The following is a 19,053-nucleotide window of genomic DNA, read 5'->3' as shown; positions in this document are numbered from 1 at the left end:
GATAAGATCTGTGATTTTGAAGAATAACTATAGTGTCAGTGTCAATGAACTTGCAAAGAAAGATGTGCAAGGATGAAGATTAATTGGGAGAATATAGAAAGTGGTCAAGCAAAAGGTGATCAGATTAACTAGGATCCTAATGAGGGATCAATAAAAAGCGACCTTATAAGGATTGAGTAAAGACCACAAAATCTGGTGACCCAACTCACTTGGGTGTTCAGGGAAGACAGCAAGACAAAGGTAACTAGGTTTTAAGTTTAGGTGGCTAAGTGATAACATTCATCAAACCAGGGAGCAAGGAGAAATCTGGGCTTGTTGATTTTGAAGCATTAGCTTGGCATCCATTTAGAGATTAACAGATAAATACAGACATGAATGGAAGTCTTCTAATAGACATTAGGCCTGCATCAGAATCAACATGTCCAAACCTGAGCAAACATCTATTGGATGTCCAACTGGGTGTTGGAAATGCAAATCTTGGGCTCAACAGAGAGGTCAGAAATAGATATCTGATTCATGTGAGTAGAAATGATACTGAAAGTTGTAAAGGTGTGACTTTAGTTAAGAAGAGAACATTGTGTAGCTCACAAAAGAGGATAAGGGCAGGTCTTTGAGGGCAGGAGTCAGCAAGGGAGATGGAGAAGTAAAAATAGAATTTGAAGAACTCAGGAAGAAAGTAATCAAGTCAAGAAAATAATAGATTGTATATACTGGAATCTAAGCACCAATTAAAATGCAAACACAAAACATGCTGTTAATTACTTTCTGTAAATCACTTTCTACCTGAGCAGTCCCCAGAGTGGGACAAAGATAGGGAAACTCCATGTAAACAGGGGTTGTTTGACAGAAAAACCAATGTCTGGGGGTGGGTAGGGTTTAAGAAGCAATAGACGCAGCAAAAGAGGTGTTCCCTGCAATGTGAGATCTCATACAATTGAGGGGAAGATGGGAGTGGGGAGATGCTTTTGGTGCTCACATCACATCCCTGGACCCACTTAATTAGGCAGTTGAGACTCTGAGTGAGCCAATGTTAGTTATCAGCAATGACAAATAATCAAAATAATCAACGATCAGCTGTTTCTTTCTATCTGGACCCTGAGTAAGTTGCATCAACTCTCTGAATCTCGGTTTCCTCCCATCAAAAAGAGGTTTAATTATAGGATTCATAGCGGTGAGGATTAAATAAGATGATGCATCTGACACAACTGGGGGTTAATTAACGTTAGTTCCCTTCCGCTTTTGCTCCTCTTCATGGTTTTGTACCAGGCATGCCCAGCCAATGAGTATTCCTAATGTGTCAGTGGAATGCAGTGTTTCCATGTTAGAAGAAATCTCAGGCCCCTGACAAAGGACAATTTTATGTCACCCGAAGCTGGTTTGATAAATACTTTGTTGCATAAATGAATGAATAATCACTGAATCAGTCAATCAATCCTGTTCATTTAGCTCCCCCATCCAGATCCTACACTCTTGAACCACCTCAGACTGCTTGGAAATCAGCAATTTTGGGGTCAGTTTCTCTCCATTCACTTTGAAGCTTATCAATTCTAGCTTTGGGGGCATACAATTTAAAAAGAGTGAAAGACGAAAAGGTAATTACCTACATCAGACAGTTTAGAAATTAACCCATTTTTATCCCATATGGCAGCAGAGGTATTGATGACTATTTTCCAGGGTAACAGGAATAGGATGGGGTGGGGGTCAGGACTGAGAATTTTTTTAAGATTATGCCTGAATGGTCACACCATAGGGTCTATATAATCCACTGGAAAAAAATATCATGTATCTGAGTAATTTAAGTCAATCTGTGTACGGTGGTTAGGGAGAAGAGTTACGGGTTAGGTTGATCTATCAGTCTGATCTATATTTTATCACTGAAGGGGAAATATAAATATAGTTTTAAGAGGTATGTTCAAAGCTTATATCAGAATAGTGCTTCTCTATAATGAGTGAGAGAGTTCAAAATATATGCTTTACCTCAGAAAATTGGCACATACGGGAGCTAAATGAGGAGGATTGATTGAATGATTCACTGAGTAATTCACCCTTTTAAGCAACAAAATATTTATCAAACCATACCATGCTCCACATTATTTACCAGGAGCTAGAAAAAACTGTGGATTAGATAAACAGGATCCCTGTTTTCACAGTGTGCAGTCTAGTAGGTAAGATGCACACTGCATAAGTAACTGTAAGTAAGATCAGTTTTTTTGTTTTGTTTTGTTTTGTTTTGTTTGTTTTAAAGACAGAGTCTCACTCTGCTGCCAGGCTGGAGTGCAGTGACACGATTTCGGCTCACTGCAACCTCTGCCTCCCAGGTTCAAGTGATTCTCCTGCCTCAGCCTCCCGAGTAGCTGGGACTACAGGCACGTGCCACCACACCTGGCTAATTTTTGTATTTTTAGTAGAGACAGGGTTTCACCATGTTGGCCAGGATGGTCTCAATCTTTTGACCTTGTGATCTGCCCGCCTTGGCCTCCCAAAGTGCTGGGATTACAGGCATGAACCACCGAGCCACCGTAAGATCAGTTTTATAAAGGCATTATAGACACACACAAGAAGGGACCCTTCACCTAATAGTGGGAGTATATTAACAACAATAATAATGATTAGAGATAACAGTTGTACAGTGTTTACTATGGACCAGGCACTGTTTAAAACACTTTACATGTATCATTTTTAAAATGATTTTAAAAATCTACCTGTCAACACCATGAAGTAAGTACTATTATTACCTCATTTTAACAGATGAAGAAACTGAGTCCCAGAAAGGTTCAGTAACTCACCCAAGTTCACATGGTCAGTATGTGGCAAAGGCAAGATTTTAATCCAGATGTGAGGCCCAAAAGCGCACGCACTTAGTAACTGGAATTTAGAAAAACAGACGTATCTAAGCAATTTAATAAATTGATCTGTTTCATCTTGTGTATTTTAGGCCAGGAAGAGACACAGAGAAATCCATTTTTAACAACCTGATTTATGAAAGCTGTTATTGACCAGCTACTTTGGCAACCATAGTTGTAATACTTTTGACCTGTGTTTTTATTGACTGCATCTAGTTTTAGTGTCTATCTCCAACAGAAGCCTGATCAGGCCCTAACTAGTGTGTACCTTCATAAGTCACATGGCCTGTGTTTGTTCTCATGGGAACAAGAACAGCAAGAACAGTAGCTGTTGCTCAGAACACAAAAGAGAAGATAAGCCCAAAAGATAGACTGTGTGAACTGAACAGGCTTCTTCACAGCCTTTCCCACACTTGCTGGTATCATAGAGGTGATGCAACCTGAGGCTCAAGCATGATATCAACGACCAACTGATGCTGCATGAATTAACACTCATTCTTCTGTGGATACTGGAACAGATGCTTTTGGTGCTCACATTACATCCCTGGACCCACTTCTGAATCCTGTGCAGTTGTGTGGACAGTTCCATGTAGGCTTTTTGCTCTTCTGCCGCAGGGCTTTCATCAAAGTCAGGGCAGCCTAGTCAGCTCAGAAAGCGAGTGCAGGGGAGCTTTGCAGTGAAAGCTAAGCTACCAGGGGCAACTCTCAACCTATGAGAGGTGGAGCTACAACGTTATTTTAGTCTGCACAGTTAAGTCACAAAAGATGAAGGATAAAGACAGAAAGGCAAATATTAGGACAAAACACATAATCATCCAAAAATTGGATGGTGCCAGGGAAAAGAATGAGAAATGGAACAATATGTATTTTGTCATTGCTCATAGTTAGGAATTAACAGTCTTTCAAAAGAAATAGAGGATTAAGGACATTGTATAATGGCAATCATACAGAACAAATATGAAAACCTTTTAAGTCGTAAGAATTAAGATAGCCACAAAGCAAAGAAAATACAGATCTTATAGAAAACCATACAAAGTAAGAATAAAAACTGAGATGAAGGTGGTGTAGAATATTACATACTTCTAAGATCAAACATTATTTTCACATTAATAAATGTATTAATGGACAAATTTGCCTATTCAAAATCCCAAAAAAAGATTTTTTTTTGGAAATTGTAAAGCTAAATTTAATTGTAGGCTTTATACAACAGATACTTAAAACAAAAAAACAAAATAAGAAAAGTTATAAATTAAAATATGGGAAAATGCATGTGAGAAAAATGCAAGCAAACAATTAGGAAACCAAGGGTTACAACCTTAGTATTAGAAAAAGTAAATAGGGGCTGCACACGGTGGCTCACACCTATAATCCCAGCACTTTGGGAGGCTGAGGTGGGTGGATAATGAGGTCAGGAGTTCGAGACCACCTTGGCTAACACAATGAAACTCCATCTCTATTAAAATACAAAAATTAGCCAGGCATGGTGGCAGGCGCCTGTAGTCCCAGCTACTTGGGAGGCTGAGGCAGGAGAATGGTGTGAACCCGGGAGGTGAGCTTGCAGTGAGCTGAGATCACGCCACTGCACTCCAGCTTGGGTGACAGAGCGAGACTCCATCTCAAAAAAAAAAAAGAAAAAGAAAAAGAAAAAGTAAATAGGGGGAAAAAAGCCATTTGATGATACAATTATAGTCAACTTATATTGGTAAAGAATGAAATTTACAATGGTGTTTAGTAATTAGGAATAGCCATATACCAAATAATGTAGCATTAATAATCATAAAGTAAATAGCACAGGAAACACAAAGAAAAAGGAAGAATCACACTATGAGAAAGAGACTCTCACTATCTATATTAGCCTGTTCTCACATTGCCATAAAGAAATACCGGTGACTGGGTAATTTATAAAGAAAAGAGGTTTAATTGGCTCATTCCATAGGCTATATAGGAAACATAGTGGCTTCTGCTCCTGGAGAGGCCTTAGGGAGCTTTTACTCATGACAGAAGGCAAAGTAGGAGCAGGCACACCTCACATGATGGGAGCAGGAGGAAGAGAGAGAGGAGGGAGGTGCTACTTACTTTTAAACAACCAGATCTTGTGAGAACTCAATAATTCACTATCACAAGAACAACACCAAGGGATGATGCTAAACCATTCACGAAGAATCCACTCCATGAATCCAATCATCTCCTACTAGGCCCCTCCTCCAACACTGAGGATTACAATTTGACATGATATTTGGGCAAGGACACAGATCAAAACCACATCATTCTGCCCCTGGCCCCTCCCACATTTCATGTCCTTCCCTGATTGCAAAATACAATCATGCCTTCCCAACAGTCTCCCAAAGTCTTAACTCATTCCAGCGCAATAACGGCACCGAGAGATGATGCTAAACCATTCATGAAGATTCCACTCCATGAATCCAATCACTTCCTACTAGGCCCCACCTCCAACACTGAGGATTACAATTTGACGTGATATTTGGGCAGAGACACAGATCCAAACCACATCATTCTGCCCCGGCCCCTCTCAAATTTCACCTCCTTCCCTGATTGCAAAATACAATCATGCCTTCCCAACAGTCCCCCAAAGTCTTAACTCATTCCAGCCCAGACTCACAAGTCCACAGTTTAAAGTCTCATCTGAGACAAGGCTAGTCCCTTCTGCCTATGAGCCTGTAAAATAAAAAATAAGTTACTCCCAAGATGCAATGGAGGTATAAGCATTGGGTAAATACTTCTGTTTCAAAAGGGAGAAATTGACCAAAAGAAAGGTGCTACAGGCCCCATGCAAGTCCTAAACCCAGCAGGGCAGTCATTAAATCTTAAAGCTCCAAAATAATCTCCTTTAGCTTCATGTCCCAATCCAGGGCACTCTGATGCAAGGGTAGGCTCCCAAGGCCTTGGGCAGCTCTGCCACTGTGGCTTTGCAGGGTTCAGCCCCCACAGGTGCTCTCAAGGGCTGGCATTGTGTGTCTGAAACTTTTTCAGGCACAGGTTGCAAGCTGCCAGTTATTCTACTATTCTGGGGTCTGGAGACGGTGGCCTTCTTCTCACAGTTCCACTAGGCACTTTCCTAATAGAGATTCTCCATGAGGGCTCCACCCATGTAGCAGACTTCTGCCTGGACATCCAGGCTTTTCCATACATCCTCTGAAATCTAGATGAAGGCTCCCAAGCCTCAACTCTTACACTCTATGCACCCACAGGCTTAACAACACATGGAAGCCACCAAGGCTTATGGATTGCACCCTGTGAAGCAGTGGCCCAAACTGTATCTGGGCCCCTTTGGGCCATGGCCGAAGTGTCTAGGATGCAGGGAGCAGTGTCCTGAGGCTGCACAGGGAGGCAAGGCCTGGGCCTGGTCCACAAAACCTCAAATGCCTTTGAGGCCTTTTCCCCATTTTCCTGGCTATTAGCACTTAGCTTCTTCTTTTTATTTATGCAAATTTCTGCAGCCTGCTTGAATTCCTCAGTTGAAAATGGGCTTTTATTTTCTATTGCATGGCCAGGCTGCACATTTTCCAAACTTCTAAGCTCTGCTTCCCTTTTAAATATAAGTTCCAGTTTTAGGTTATTTATTTGCTCACGCATATGAGCATAGGTTGTTACAGCCAAGCCATATCTTGAATGCTTTGCTGCTTAGAAATTTCTTCTGACAGATACCCTAAATCATTCCTCTCAGAAGTTCCACAGATCCCTAGAGCAAGGACACAATACAGCTAGGCTCTTTGCTAAAGCATAACAAAAGTGACCTTTACTCCAGTTCCCAATAAGTTTCTCATTTCCATCTAAGACTTCCTCATCCTGAACTTCATTGTCCATATCAGTTTCAGCACCTTGGTTACAACCATTCAACAAGTCTCTAAGATGTTCCAAACTTTGCCTCATCTCCTTGTCTTCTTCTGAACTCTTCACACGTTTCCAACTCTACCCATTACCCAGTTGCAAAGTTGCTTCATTTTCAGGTATTTTTATAGCAATGCTCCACTTCTCAGTATGAATTATCTGTATTAGTTCCTTCTCATATTGCTATAAAGAAATACGAGAGACTGGGTAATTTATGAAGAAAAGAGGTTTAATTGGCTGACAGTTGCACAGCCTGTATAGGAAAGAGGCCTCAGGAAGCAAAGCAGAAGCTTCGGCAGAAGGCAAAGCAGGAGCAGGCACGTCTCACATGCTGGAAGCAAAAGAAAGAGGTGGGGGAGATGCTACTCACTTTTAAACAACCAGATCTTGTGATAACTCAATAACTCATTCACTTACTATCAACACTAAGAGGATGATGCTAAACCATTCATGAAGGATCCACTCCATGAATCCAGTCATCTCCCACCAGGCCCCACCTCCAACACTGATGATTACAAATTTACATGATATTTGGGTGGACACACAGATCTAAACCATATCACTATCATTTTATGGGTTTTTTTGTTTTTTTGTTTTTTGAGACGGAGTCTCGCTCTGTCACCCAGGCTGGAGTGCAGTAACACGATCTCGGCTCACTGCAAACTCCGCCTCCCAGGTTCACGCCATTCTCCTGCCTCAGCTTCCCGAGTAGCTGGGACTACAGGCGCCCCCCACCACGGCCGGCTAATTTTTTGTATTTTTAGTAGAGACAGGTTTTCACCGTGATAGCCAGGATGGTCTCTATCTGCTGACCTCACGATCCGCCCACCACGGCCTCCCAAAGTACTGGGATTACAGGCATGAGCCACCGTGCTCATCCCATTTTATATTTAATCAAGTTTTAAAAATAAGAATATAGGAGACCTAAATAACATAATTAATAAGTCTCTTCTACTTGATTTTCTACTCTGAAGGCAGAACATATTTTCAGGTACCCATGGAACAATCACAAATCTTGGCCATGAAGAAAACTTGCCAAATCCTAAAAATAAATAACAATAAAGGTAACAATCTCAGACCTATGTATTGCACTAAAATGAATGTAGTAGAAGTTAAAAAATAAACAAAAATACCATGCTACCTCTAAATTAGAGGAATCTTTTTTTAAAATACTCTTGGGTCAAAGACTCAAATACATATTAGCACTATGGATTTGGTTAGAGAGGTTCTTGGAAGAAAATACCTAACATGAAAGTCTTACATCAATAAAGAAGAAATAATACAATAAAATGAAATAATATCAATAAAACAAAATAATATCAATAAAACAAGAAATAATACAAATAGATGAGTTAAACATTCAGATTAAAAAGATAGAGGAAAAACCCACAACAAATCTAATAAAAGTAGAAATAATTAATGAGATAAATATAAAAATATATATTAAAAAATGAGATAACACAATTACAAAATTTGTAACCAAATTTCTGAGTTATTTTCTTGAAAAGTCTATAAAATTTCAATCCATTAGCTAACCTAATTATGAAAAAAAGACAATGTAAAACTACTTAAACAAAAAATTACAATATGAGAAGTTCTCAAAAGCATATTGAAAGAAACTGAAGACATAACAGCTCAATACTTTGCAAGTAACTTTGAAGAAGTTAATGGAATAATGGCCATCCAAAATTATCACGTTCTAATCCCTCAGATTTATAAATGTTACCCAATTTGGGACAAGTGTTTTTACAGATGTGATTAAGCTAAAGATTTTGAGATAGATTACTCCATATTATCCAGATGGCCCCTAAATGCAATGACAAGTATTCTTTTAAAAAAGAAACAAAAGAGGAGAAGGCAATATGACCATAGAGGAACAGAATAGACTTATGTGGCCACAAGCCAAGAAACACCTAGAGCCGCCAGAAGCTGGAAGAAGCACAGTGTGGAACCTCCCCTAGATTCTTCAAACAGAGCAGGTTTATGCTGACACCATAGTTTCAGACCTCTGGCCTCCAGACCTGTGAGAGAGTGAATTTCTATTGTTTTAAGTCTTCTAGTTGGTGGTAATTTGTTACAGCAGCCCAGGAAATCAGTAACAGAATGAAATATATGAATCTTAAGTGCACAGTTCTCCACATATTTTTAATTTAAAGTGTTGTATCTATCACTTCCATTTCCTTTTTTCCGTGCTAACTCCTGTCCCCATAGTCTCACCTCCTAGCCCCAATTTATAGCACATGCAAAGGCCCTGGGACAAGAAAGAAAGTAGCCTGTTCAAGAAAATGGAAGAAGACCAGTGTCTCCAGAGCATGGTAAACACGGTAGTGGGTGGCACCTGGTAAAGGTTTTTCCTGACAAAAGACAATTCCCAATGTAAGACGAATTCTGGTACCAGATATTAAGCTAATGTGTACCAACTCATCTATGCACTCTTTATCTGATGTTGTTGCTCAAGGTCTGGGTGAGTTACACAATGAAACAATTGGAGGATAGCATAAAAATGAAAACAGTAAGGCCAAATTAGTGAAGCAGAAAGATCTCCTTCATAACAAGAGTATACATTGACTTCAAATGCTTCAACCCAAGAATGGATTTAAACAAACATGTATGACACATTAAAGATTGGTGCCACAAATGTGCTGTTTCATAAACAGTGGCAGTTACTTCAACATCTCAACCTACTCAGTATATTCAAATAAAATGAAAGGACTTAGAGCAAATGATTACTTCTGCTTATTTTTATTTCATTGTTTGGCTGTTTGCATTACTATACACTCAATATTTTTCTCATGGATTATTAAAACAAATCAGAAACAGCTGCTGCTGGCTGCAAGATTATTTGTTTGAAGTACCATGTCACTCCTCTTAAAACACACACACACACACACACACACAAGCACTAGCATTAGCACTGAACCACGGTCAAGTAGGCAATGATGAAAAATGTTCAATCAGAAATAATGTGCATCCCTCCCTCCCTCTGACTCCAAGATAAATACATCAAGTCTCTAAAGAGCAAATAAATAACCATTGTTTTCATCCCCTTCTTTTCTATCTCCTTAAAATCATGGATACTCTTGTTTTAGTTTGAGATTTTTGTTGAATCTGCAATTGTATCAAGTCTACTTCCAGATTAAATCCCCAATATCATTTTTTAGTGTTTTCATCTGCTTTTGTGGGTTAGTGCTATCTTGCTAGCAGTTACTTAATGAGGTAATGGTAATATATTTGGTACAGACTACTTTGCCTACATAACTACTGAGGTGTAACTGTTTTCCTCTTCTAATAAGAACTTCTACTCTTCAGATCCAGGCATTTCAGATCAATGTTGTCTTCTGTTTTCTAGAACTCAAGGAATCTCCGTTATTTATTTATTATAATACTCTTATCATTTGGAGGTGTATTTGGAAAACTACATCTCTTTCCCTTCGGTACACCTTGATTTAGATTAGAGAAGTATGTGGGAGCATGAGAAAAACAGCCCCATTAGAAAGTGGGCAAAGGACATGAACAGACATTTCTCAAAAGAAGACATACATGTGACCAACAAGTATATGAATAAAGCTCAATACCACTGATCATTAGAGAAATGCAAATCAAAACCACAATGAGATACCATCTCTCACTGGTCGGAATAGCTATTATTAAGAAGTCAAAAAATAACAGATGCTGGAAAGGTAGTAGAGAAAATGGAATACTTATACACAGTTGGTGGGAGTATAAATTGGTTCAACCATTGTGGAAAACAGTATGGTGATTCCTCAAGGAGATAGAAGCAGAACTGCCATTCAACCTAGCAATCTCATTACTGGATATGTGCCCAGAGGAATAGAAATTGTTCTACCATAAAGACACATGCATGTGAATGTTCACTGCAGCACTATTCATGATAGCAAAGATATGGAATTCACCTAAATGCCCATCAATGACAGATTGGATTAAAAAATGTGGCACATATACACCATGGAATATTATGCACCCATAAAAGAGAACAAGATCATGTCTTTTGCTGGAACATGAATGGAGCTGGAGGCTATTATCCTTAGCAAACACAAAAACACAAAACAAAAACTGCATGTTCTCACTTATAAGTGGGAGCTAAATGATAAGAACTCATGAACACAAAAAAGGAAACAAGAGACACTGAGATCTACTTGAAAGGGTAAGAGGAGGGGGAGCAGCAGAAAAGATACTATTGCGTACTGGGCTTAACACCTGAGTGATGAAATAATCTGTATAACAAACCCCCATGACATATGTTAACCTATGTAATACACCTTTATATGTACCCTCAAACCTAAAATAGAAGTTAAAAAGAATTTATTATAGTTAAATTATATAGCATGTTTCACACAACCTTCATCTTCATCTCCTTCTAATTTTTTTTTTTCTTTTGAGACAGAGTCTCGCTCTGTCACTCAGGCTGGAGTGCAGTGGTGCAATCTCAGCTCACTGCAAACTCCGTCCCTGGGTTCACGCCATTCTCCTGCCTCAGCCTCCCAAGTAGCTGGGACTACAGGCACACGCAGCCATGCCCGACTAATTTTTTTTTTTTTTTGTATTTTTAGTAGAGATGGGATTTCATTATGTTAGCCAGGATGGTCTTGATCTCCTGACCTCATGATCTGCCTGCCTCAGCCTCCCCAAGTGCTAGGATTACAGGCCCGAGCCACTGCACCTACCCTACTTCTGCTCAAATTTTATGAGGAGTTGGGAAGGCATTATTATCACATTTGACAAATGAGAAGTGTGAATTGACAAACGTTGAAGTGGGTGGGGAGAGAGCCTGGAGAATTGGGTGACCTCACTCCTCATCTGGGCCTTTCGCCATGAATCATGAACCTCTGCCTTCAGTTCTCACATCAACTGCCTAGGGAAATGTGACTATGCTCATTCCGCCTCTACGAAAAACTGTTCAGGAGGCACAAGGCAAGTGACTCCCTTCACAAGTGAGGGACTCTTCAATAAGAAAAGATATATATGATAAAAGTCACATCTCATTTAAGTATTCATGGATGCTTTGCATGTTCAAGGAGCTTTTCCAGGCACTGGGAATGGAGTAAAGAGTAAACAGGTGCAATTTCAGGCCTGAAAGAAACCAGAAGCTTGTAGGAAAATAGGCAATGAATTCACAATCACAGCAATAATCACATAATGGAAAGTATTTGTGGATTCTTTCAAAGATAGACACAGATTTTATGAGGCACAGATTTTACAAGTAAGTATCTGAAATCAAGTCTATATCACCAGGGGAAAACTCCTTGAAGATATGATACTTAATTTGAAACCTGAAGGCTAGCAAGTTGGAATAGGGCATTTTAGACAGCACATGTAAAAAAGCTCTGCAAGAAAGAAAGTGTCACTTTTAAAATGCTGGAGGAAGATCAGTATGTTGACAGCCTGGTCAACAGTGGTGTAGGTCATGCCTACCTTCAGAGGTAGACCCAGGCCAGTTCATAGAGCCTTGTGGGTTCGCTAAAAATTTTGGATATTTCCAAAGTGAAATGGGAAGTCACTAAACAGTTTTATGTAGAGGATTAATATGCTCTAACTTCTCATAGTAAACAATCACTTTAGCTGCTCATTATAGAGAAGGATAAAAGTTGAAAGAAGAATTAGGAAGCTCAAACTAGAAATGTAATAGATAACTGATTGATATGATTTGGGTCTGTGTCCCCACCAAAATCTCACCTTGAATTCTAATAATCCCCAAGTGTCAAGGGCTGGACCAGGTGGAGACAACTGAACCATGGGGGTGGTTCCCCCATTTCCCCCATACTGTTCTCTTGATAGTGAGTGAGTTCTCATGAGATCTGATGGTTTTGTAAGGGGCTTCCCCGTTTGCTGGGCACTCATTCTCTCTCCTGCCACCCTGTGAAGAGGTGTCTTCTGCTATGATTATAAGTTTCTTGAGGCCTCCCCAGCCATGTGGAACTGAGACAATTAGACAACTTTTTTCTTTATAAATTACCCAGTCTTGAGCAGTTATTTATAGCAGCGTGAGAACAGACCAACACACTGGTAGATTCTTTCTTCTTTTTCCTGGATGACTTAATCTTATTTTGCTAACTTTCATAATCTGAGATCTCAGATATCTTGCCACATAAATAGCTATTTTACTCCTTACCTAAAGTTGATTTCTTATTAATGTTATTACTCTAGAAAGTGTAAGCACCTTCCTTATATATGTGATTTATGCAGAGACATTTTGGTTATTAGAGATGATATTAGGAAAATAGCCATTTTCCAGGATTTTTGGTTAACAAATGCAATGTAGGACTCACATTTTTGCAGGGTTCACAATTATCTCTACCACATTTCTCAAGAGGCTCTCTGGTAACTTTCATTCCAGATCAGTGACAAAGATGACAGAAATTGTTGCTATTGTAGCTCATTTACACACAAGATGAAACCAGCGGGACAGATGTTCCTAAAAAGAATGAAGTGCAATTTAAGAAAATAACTCTCTTTGAACTTTGAAAATGACATGGAGGAAATTTGGATTCTGATTTCAAGAGGTAGAATCTGTGAAGAGTAATGATTTTACAGCATCCCACCCCACTCCCTTCTTCCTGGTTGAACTGATAGGTGCTCCGACCTACAGCATTTGTACTGATTCTACATTGATCTTTTTCTGCATTGGGCGTGACTTAAGGGAATCTGACAGCACTGGGCCAAAAAACCAGTAACATTTATTAGGCCCTTGGTTACTGAACAAGCACAGAGACAAAGAAAAACTTAACCGAAGATTGTGTTTATATACTTGACACGTGTCAGGTAAGATATTTGGTTCACATGCAATAAAAATGAAATGTAGATTTCTCTGGAACTTGCGACTTACAGGACTTACTCAAATAGGCATTAAAAAGGTGCAACATGACTGTTTTTCTTTATAAAGGAAGGATATTTAAATTGAGACAGTGGAGAAATGCACATTATACAGGTACATCTTCCATCTAGAAAAGAATTCTTGCCTTTTGTATTTTATTGGCACAGACAGAGAAGAGAAGTGGTGTGTCCGTTTGTTTGCTTTCCAAATGTTTAAATGTCACTCAAGAGAAAGTTTTTCCTATATTTCTATGAGACTCATCTTATCACCAGAATTCAAGTCTACAATCTCTTATACACAATTCCAAAATTGAAAATTCTGAAACTGTAAATGTTTTTGCAATTTTGGCTCCAAAGCTCTTTGAGTGGCAAAATCTGCCTTAATCTGATGTGAGGCTATTTATAGACTTTATTCTACTAAGAATATTTATTTCACGGTATAAATTTTAATATATTTATTGTGTGGTGCACCCTCAGGCCTGTATATGCAGAATATTTAGAATATACACTGTATTTCCTTTCTAACATCTAAAATATTTTGAATTTTCACCTAAGAGTTTTGGATAAAGGAATGTGAACCTACGCCACAGAGAAAAGAAAATTCAGTTCATTGAGCTTGATTACCTCCAAGCTCCTATCACTGTGGGCAACTGTTGAAAGACTTGTCATATTGGGAAATGAAGTCCTTGTCCAAATGACCCGATGAATCACTTCCTTCCTTTTCGGCCAGTCTGGTCTGTTCATGGGTCACTGAAGACAGGAGTCAAAGAATCACTGTATTTTAGAACAGACGTGCTGATCTAAATTTTAGATTCTAAAATATGCTCTGTTGACTAAGCTGCATTGCCTGGTAACAAAGACAATCACAATGAGGATTCATTCATTCCATAAATATTTACTGAGTACCTATTATGAAATGTCAAACATGTTGTAACAGAAAAAGAACCTAGATACAAGTCAGGAGCCCTGGGTTCAAATTGGTTTAGCCATCTAACTCCTGTGTAAAGTTTGGCAAGTCATTTAACTTCTCTTTCTCTCTAGATACTTATGATAATTAAATTTAATAATATACTCAAAAGCACATTTGTACATTTTATTGAGCTTCTATTCTAAATGCCTTATATGCACCACATAAAGAATTATTATGTGCAGAGAATAAGACTGGTGGGCATACTAAGATGGGTAAAACACGCACCTTCAAAGAGCAAACTGATAGAGGAGTAATATATGCACCTACAGAACTATGCCAGGCTTTTATTTTTTTTTAATCACTGATAGGCAGCACCAAAATAATTTCGGAAGATAAGCTGCTCTAAGTCCTTGCAAGAAAAATATGGAAGGGGGAAGGGAGAAAGAAGCATCTGAAAGGAATTCCGTCTAAAACAGCTGCCTTGCTAAGTCCCTGTTTCAAATTGCCTGTTAGCTGATCTGACTTAAGACTTTTTATTTTTTTAATCAAGAAACAAAATCTGTGGGGTTTGCTAGTTCAGTTCATTTGCACATTTCTCACAGCTACATATGGCAGGACTGGAATGATCAAATTTCTTTCAGCTTTATCATAAATCACAGAGATTCCAATGTGTCCTTCACAGCTTTAAGTTTTCAAAACCATCATGACTAATGAAATATTTATTCTGAGACCTACAGCCACTTGCATGGAGTCACGTTCCTTAGAGGAGAGATTTTGACAAAGAGCCCATCAAAAAAGCAGCTGGGGGCCCCCGACCCTGGCCCCGCTACCATCCTCCACTTTTGGCCTTTGCATCTGCCACCTTCAGGTTACCAAATGGCACCTCTCATAAACTGTGAGCACAGGCGTTTTGCTCAACCCGACAGCTTTCAGTTGGAAACTAATCAAACTTTAAGGATTCGACTTAAGAGCAGAAAAAGGCTTTCTCAAGGTTTTATTACTTTGTAAAATGTATTAGGTTACAAATCAAGTTAATTTTAAAAGAGAACCTAGTTATTTTTTACTAGATGGTTTAAAAGTTTTCACTGTTACATAAAGCCAAACAACCAAAATCAGGTAAATTTCCCTACAAATTGGCTGTTGGCCAAGTGTTTGCAGAAAAGCTAGGATGAACCCATTTGCTGCAAAAGCAACAATGACGCAAATGATGAAGACGCTGGGCTGACACAGAAATGTAGTCCTTCCTTGTTGAGACTGCTGACCGAATGTAGAAAAGCATTTACAAACATCCTACGGAGATTTCTTCCATGCTTCTTTGCAATGTTTCTTGGCTATTCTTCCCATCAAGAAGTGAAATCCATTTCTCCTTCTCTTAGCTGATCTGTCTATATGGCCAGCTTTCACCAACAGAATGGGACAAGAGTGGCAGCGCCAGTTCTGGCCCAGGTTTTTTTTTTTTTTTTTTTTTTTCTTGAGATGGAGTCTCGCTCTGTCGCCCAGGCTGGAGTGCAGTGGCGCGATCTCGGCTCACTGCAAGCTCCGCCTCCCCGGTTCACGCCATTCTCCTGCCTCAGCCTCTCCAAGTAGCTGGGACTACAGGCGCCCGCCACCACACCCGGCTAATTTTTTGTATTTTTAGTAGAGACGGGGTTTCACTGTGGTCTCGATCTCCTGACCTCGTGATCCGCCCGCCTCGGCCTCCCAAAGTGCTGGGATTACAAGCGTGAGCCACCGCGCCCGGCCCAGGTTTTAAGGGTTCTTACAACTTTTGCTTTTGCTCTCTTGCAACACTGACTGAGACTGCCATGTAAAGGGAGCTGGCCCAGCCCCCCTGAGGACAAGAGCCTATTGCAAAGAGAGCGTATGTGCCCCAGCCAGCAAGACGGGTGAAGCCATCTTGTTCCTTCTGGCCAGGGTGACATTCTAGCTAAATGCAACCATGTAGGTAGGCCCAGGTGAAACCAGCAGAAAATCAGCCAATCACCTCACAACATTATGAGAAATAAATTATTGCGGTTTATGCTTCTATGTTTTAGGGACATCTGCATTCTGGTTTTGGCCTTGCCACTAATTAGTTGTTGACAAGATATTTGATTTTATGTACTTTATCTCACATCTCAAAGGTGAAAATATGAACTATGTAAAAACTAATGTCCCTTCTTGTTTCTATGTTATGGAAACTTCCCCCAAATCTGCAAACTTCAATCCATCCTTGACAGCAGAAAGCTGTAAAGGTTCAGTAAGAATAACCAGGTCAGGAGCAGTGGCTCACGCTTGTAATCCCAGCACTTTGAGAGGCTGAGGCGGGTGGATCACGAGGTTAGGAGTTCAAGACCAGCCTGGCCAAGATGGTGAAACCCCATCTCTACTAAAAAAAAAAAAAAAAAAAAAATTAGCTGGGCATGGTGGCAGGCGCCTGTAATCCCAGCTACTCCGGAACTCCAGAGGCTGAAGCAGGAGAATCGCTTGAACCTGGGCGGCAGAGGTTGCAGTGTGCCGAGATCGCACCACTGCACTGCAGCTTGGGTGACAGAGCGAGAATCCATCTCAAAAAAAAAAAAAGAAAAAGAAAACAACAAAAAAAAAGAATAACCAGCAAGAAAAATCTTAGATAATGGTGGCTCCTGTTGTGGTGGGATAACAAGCATCTCAAAAACATGCTGGCAAACACATAAAGTAATTGTTACGTGCATCATTGAAATGTAAATTAGAAATTCGTGCTTTTGGGAAAAGTAAGGGGCTTGGATAGACAAAGCATAGAAGAAATAGATTCTGCTTGAACAAGAATTGTTCTGCTTTGTTTTCTGTCATGTGGTTGAAGAGCATTTTGCAAATGAGTGTGGGTAGTTGGCTGTTACCATGGGTCAGGTGCATACAGTACGCATAAGTCAACTGTCAGGAGCCAAAATGAGTCCATCTGCTCCCTTTAAAAATCTTATCCAGTTATTCATTTCTGCTTTTTTATGCACCAACAACATTATCTCTTGCATATACACTGCATAATTGGTGATTTCTGATTGCCTGCTGAAATTCTATCTTGATGCTGGTGGTAATCATTGCCTGATAGGAACATTTCATTCTTCAGCATGTGTAGTCATAATTATTTTAGATTCCTATGTAAAGTTAATCAACCCTCAAGGGGAATCCCTGGATGTCACCACAGAGGTAAAATCTAACATTTCTGCTATTTTACTTTGTCTGTTCTTTGTCGAATAAGTAATCATTTTCTGTTTACAAAACCAGCCTAGGAAAGTTGAAAGTATTATGTGAAGCATAATGTGTGTCCTTGGCAGATAAATACACCTAGTTACTGATATGTGCTGAATATCATTATTTAAAAAATAGAGTTACCCTGAATGAATGAAATATGCACCCGGTAATGTATTTCATTCTTTCTCAAATTGCCTACAAAGGCTAAGTTAAACAAGGAAGTATTAGCAGTTGCCTTCCCTGGTACTTTCCTCAGATTTTTCTTACCTGCCGTGACTGTTACCAAGTAATGCTGAATGGAAAATCTGTGACATTTTCTATAATAAGACAATTTCAACACCAACATAACATATAAACTCAAAGATATTTCTAGTCTCAAATACCTGCTGCTATGGCAACTTCCAAGGAACTCACTTTTCAAAATATTTGGATATACTGAGAACATGTTAAAAATTTATTGACTTCTCCAAAACTCTCTGATTTGAATTAGGGCCTATTTTTATCTACCTGTTAAAAATTATTTCTGTTCATTATAATTTTTGTCAACTAGTTTTAGAGGTTACACCCTAGGAGATAAGAAATAAATAGATCAGGATTTCAAGAAGTAAAACATGAAATGATTGAAAATATTACATGTATATTGATGTATGTATGTATTCTGATGCAATCAAGACCAGCGTTGTTTGGTGTTCTGTGTTGGAAATCACACCCAATAGATGTAAACTGTAGGATACCATATTATGGGTTTTTCTTTTGAAGATTAAATATTGATCCTGTGGCTTTTTCTCAGCAAATATAGGCCAGTTTTGGGAAGTAACAACAGGTGTAGAAATTACAAGGGAATACTCTGTCCACATCTGCATACTGTCACGTTTGAATGGTGTTGGGCAGTATTAATTGCTGGAACGAACAGTCTGTTTTTGCTGCAGTGGGAGCCATCTCTCTCATCTCTTTGAAAGAAGCTGTGTACATTTAGGAAAGAAAGCAGACTGTAGGATGTTGTCATTGCCCCAGTATGTCTGTATGTACAGCTAACATTCACAAGATATCAAGACCCGGAAAAAAATATTCCAGAAAACTAAATTTTCTGCATAACTTTCTAAAGAAAAGCGTTTTATGAAAACATTCTGCATAGTGGCTGAAGCTTGCTGTACATAAGTGTGTTAATCAGATGAAAGAAGTTAACCATAGGAAACTTTCTCCATCTCAGGAAGACTTAATAAGCTTCTATGCTATTTTCAATTCTGTTTCATATATATACATATATATATATATATTTTTTTTTTTTTTTTTTGAAACACAGCCTTGCTCTGTCACCCAGATTGGAGTGCAGTGGCATGATCTCGGTTCACTACAACCTCCATCTCTCACTTTCAAGTGATTCTCCTGCCTCAGCCTGGGGTTACAGGC

The 19,053-nt window shown here is 39.2% G+C and overlaps 1 long non-coding RNA gene across 1 annotated transcript; it reads right to left on the bottom strand.

The window, feature by feature from the left end:
- Positions 1 to 2,735: 2,735 nt before the first annotated feature.
- LOC134731369 (uncharacterized) lies at positions 2,736 to 14,235 on the bottom strand. Its single transcript, XR_010113591.1, has 3 exons — positions 14,148 to 14,235; positions 12,980 to 13,125; positions 2,736 to 2,865 (listed from the first exon to the last, which is right to left on the bottom strand). It is a non-coding gene; the product is annotated as an uncharacterized lncRNA (long non-coding RNA).
- Between the last annotated feature and the right edge of the window lie 4,818 nt (positions 14,236 to 19,053).

Source organism: Symphalangus syndactylus, chromosome 9, assembly GCF_028878055.3.
Source record: "Symphalangus syndactylus isolate Jambi chromosome 9, NHGRI_mSymSyn1-v2.1_pri, whole genome shotgun sequence".
Classification (NCBI taxonomy): Eukaryota; Metazoa; Chordata; class Mammalia; order Primates; family Hylobatidae; genus Symphalangus; species Symphalangus syndactylus.
This window is presented reverse-complemented; position numbering and strand designations above follow the sequence as displayed.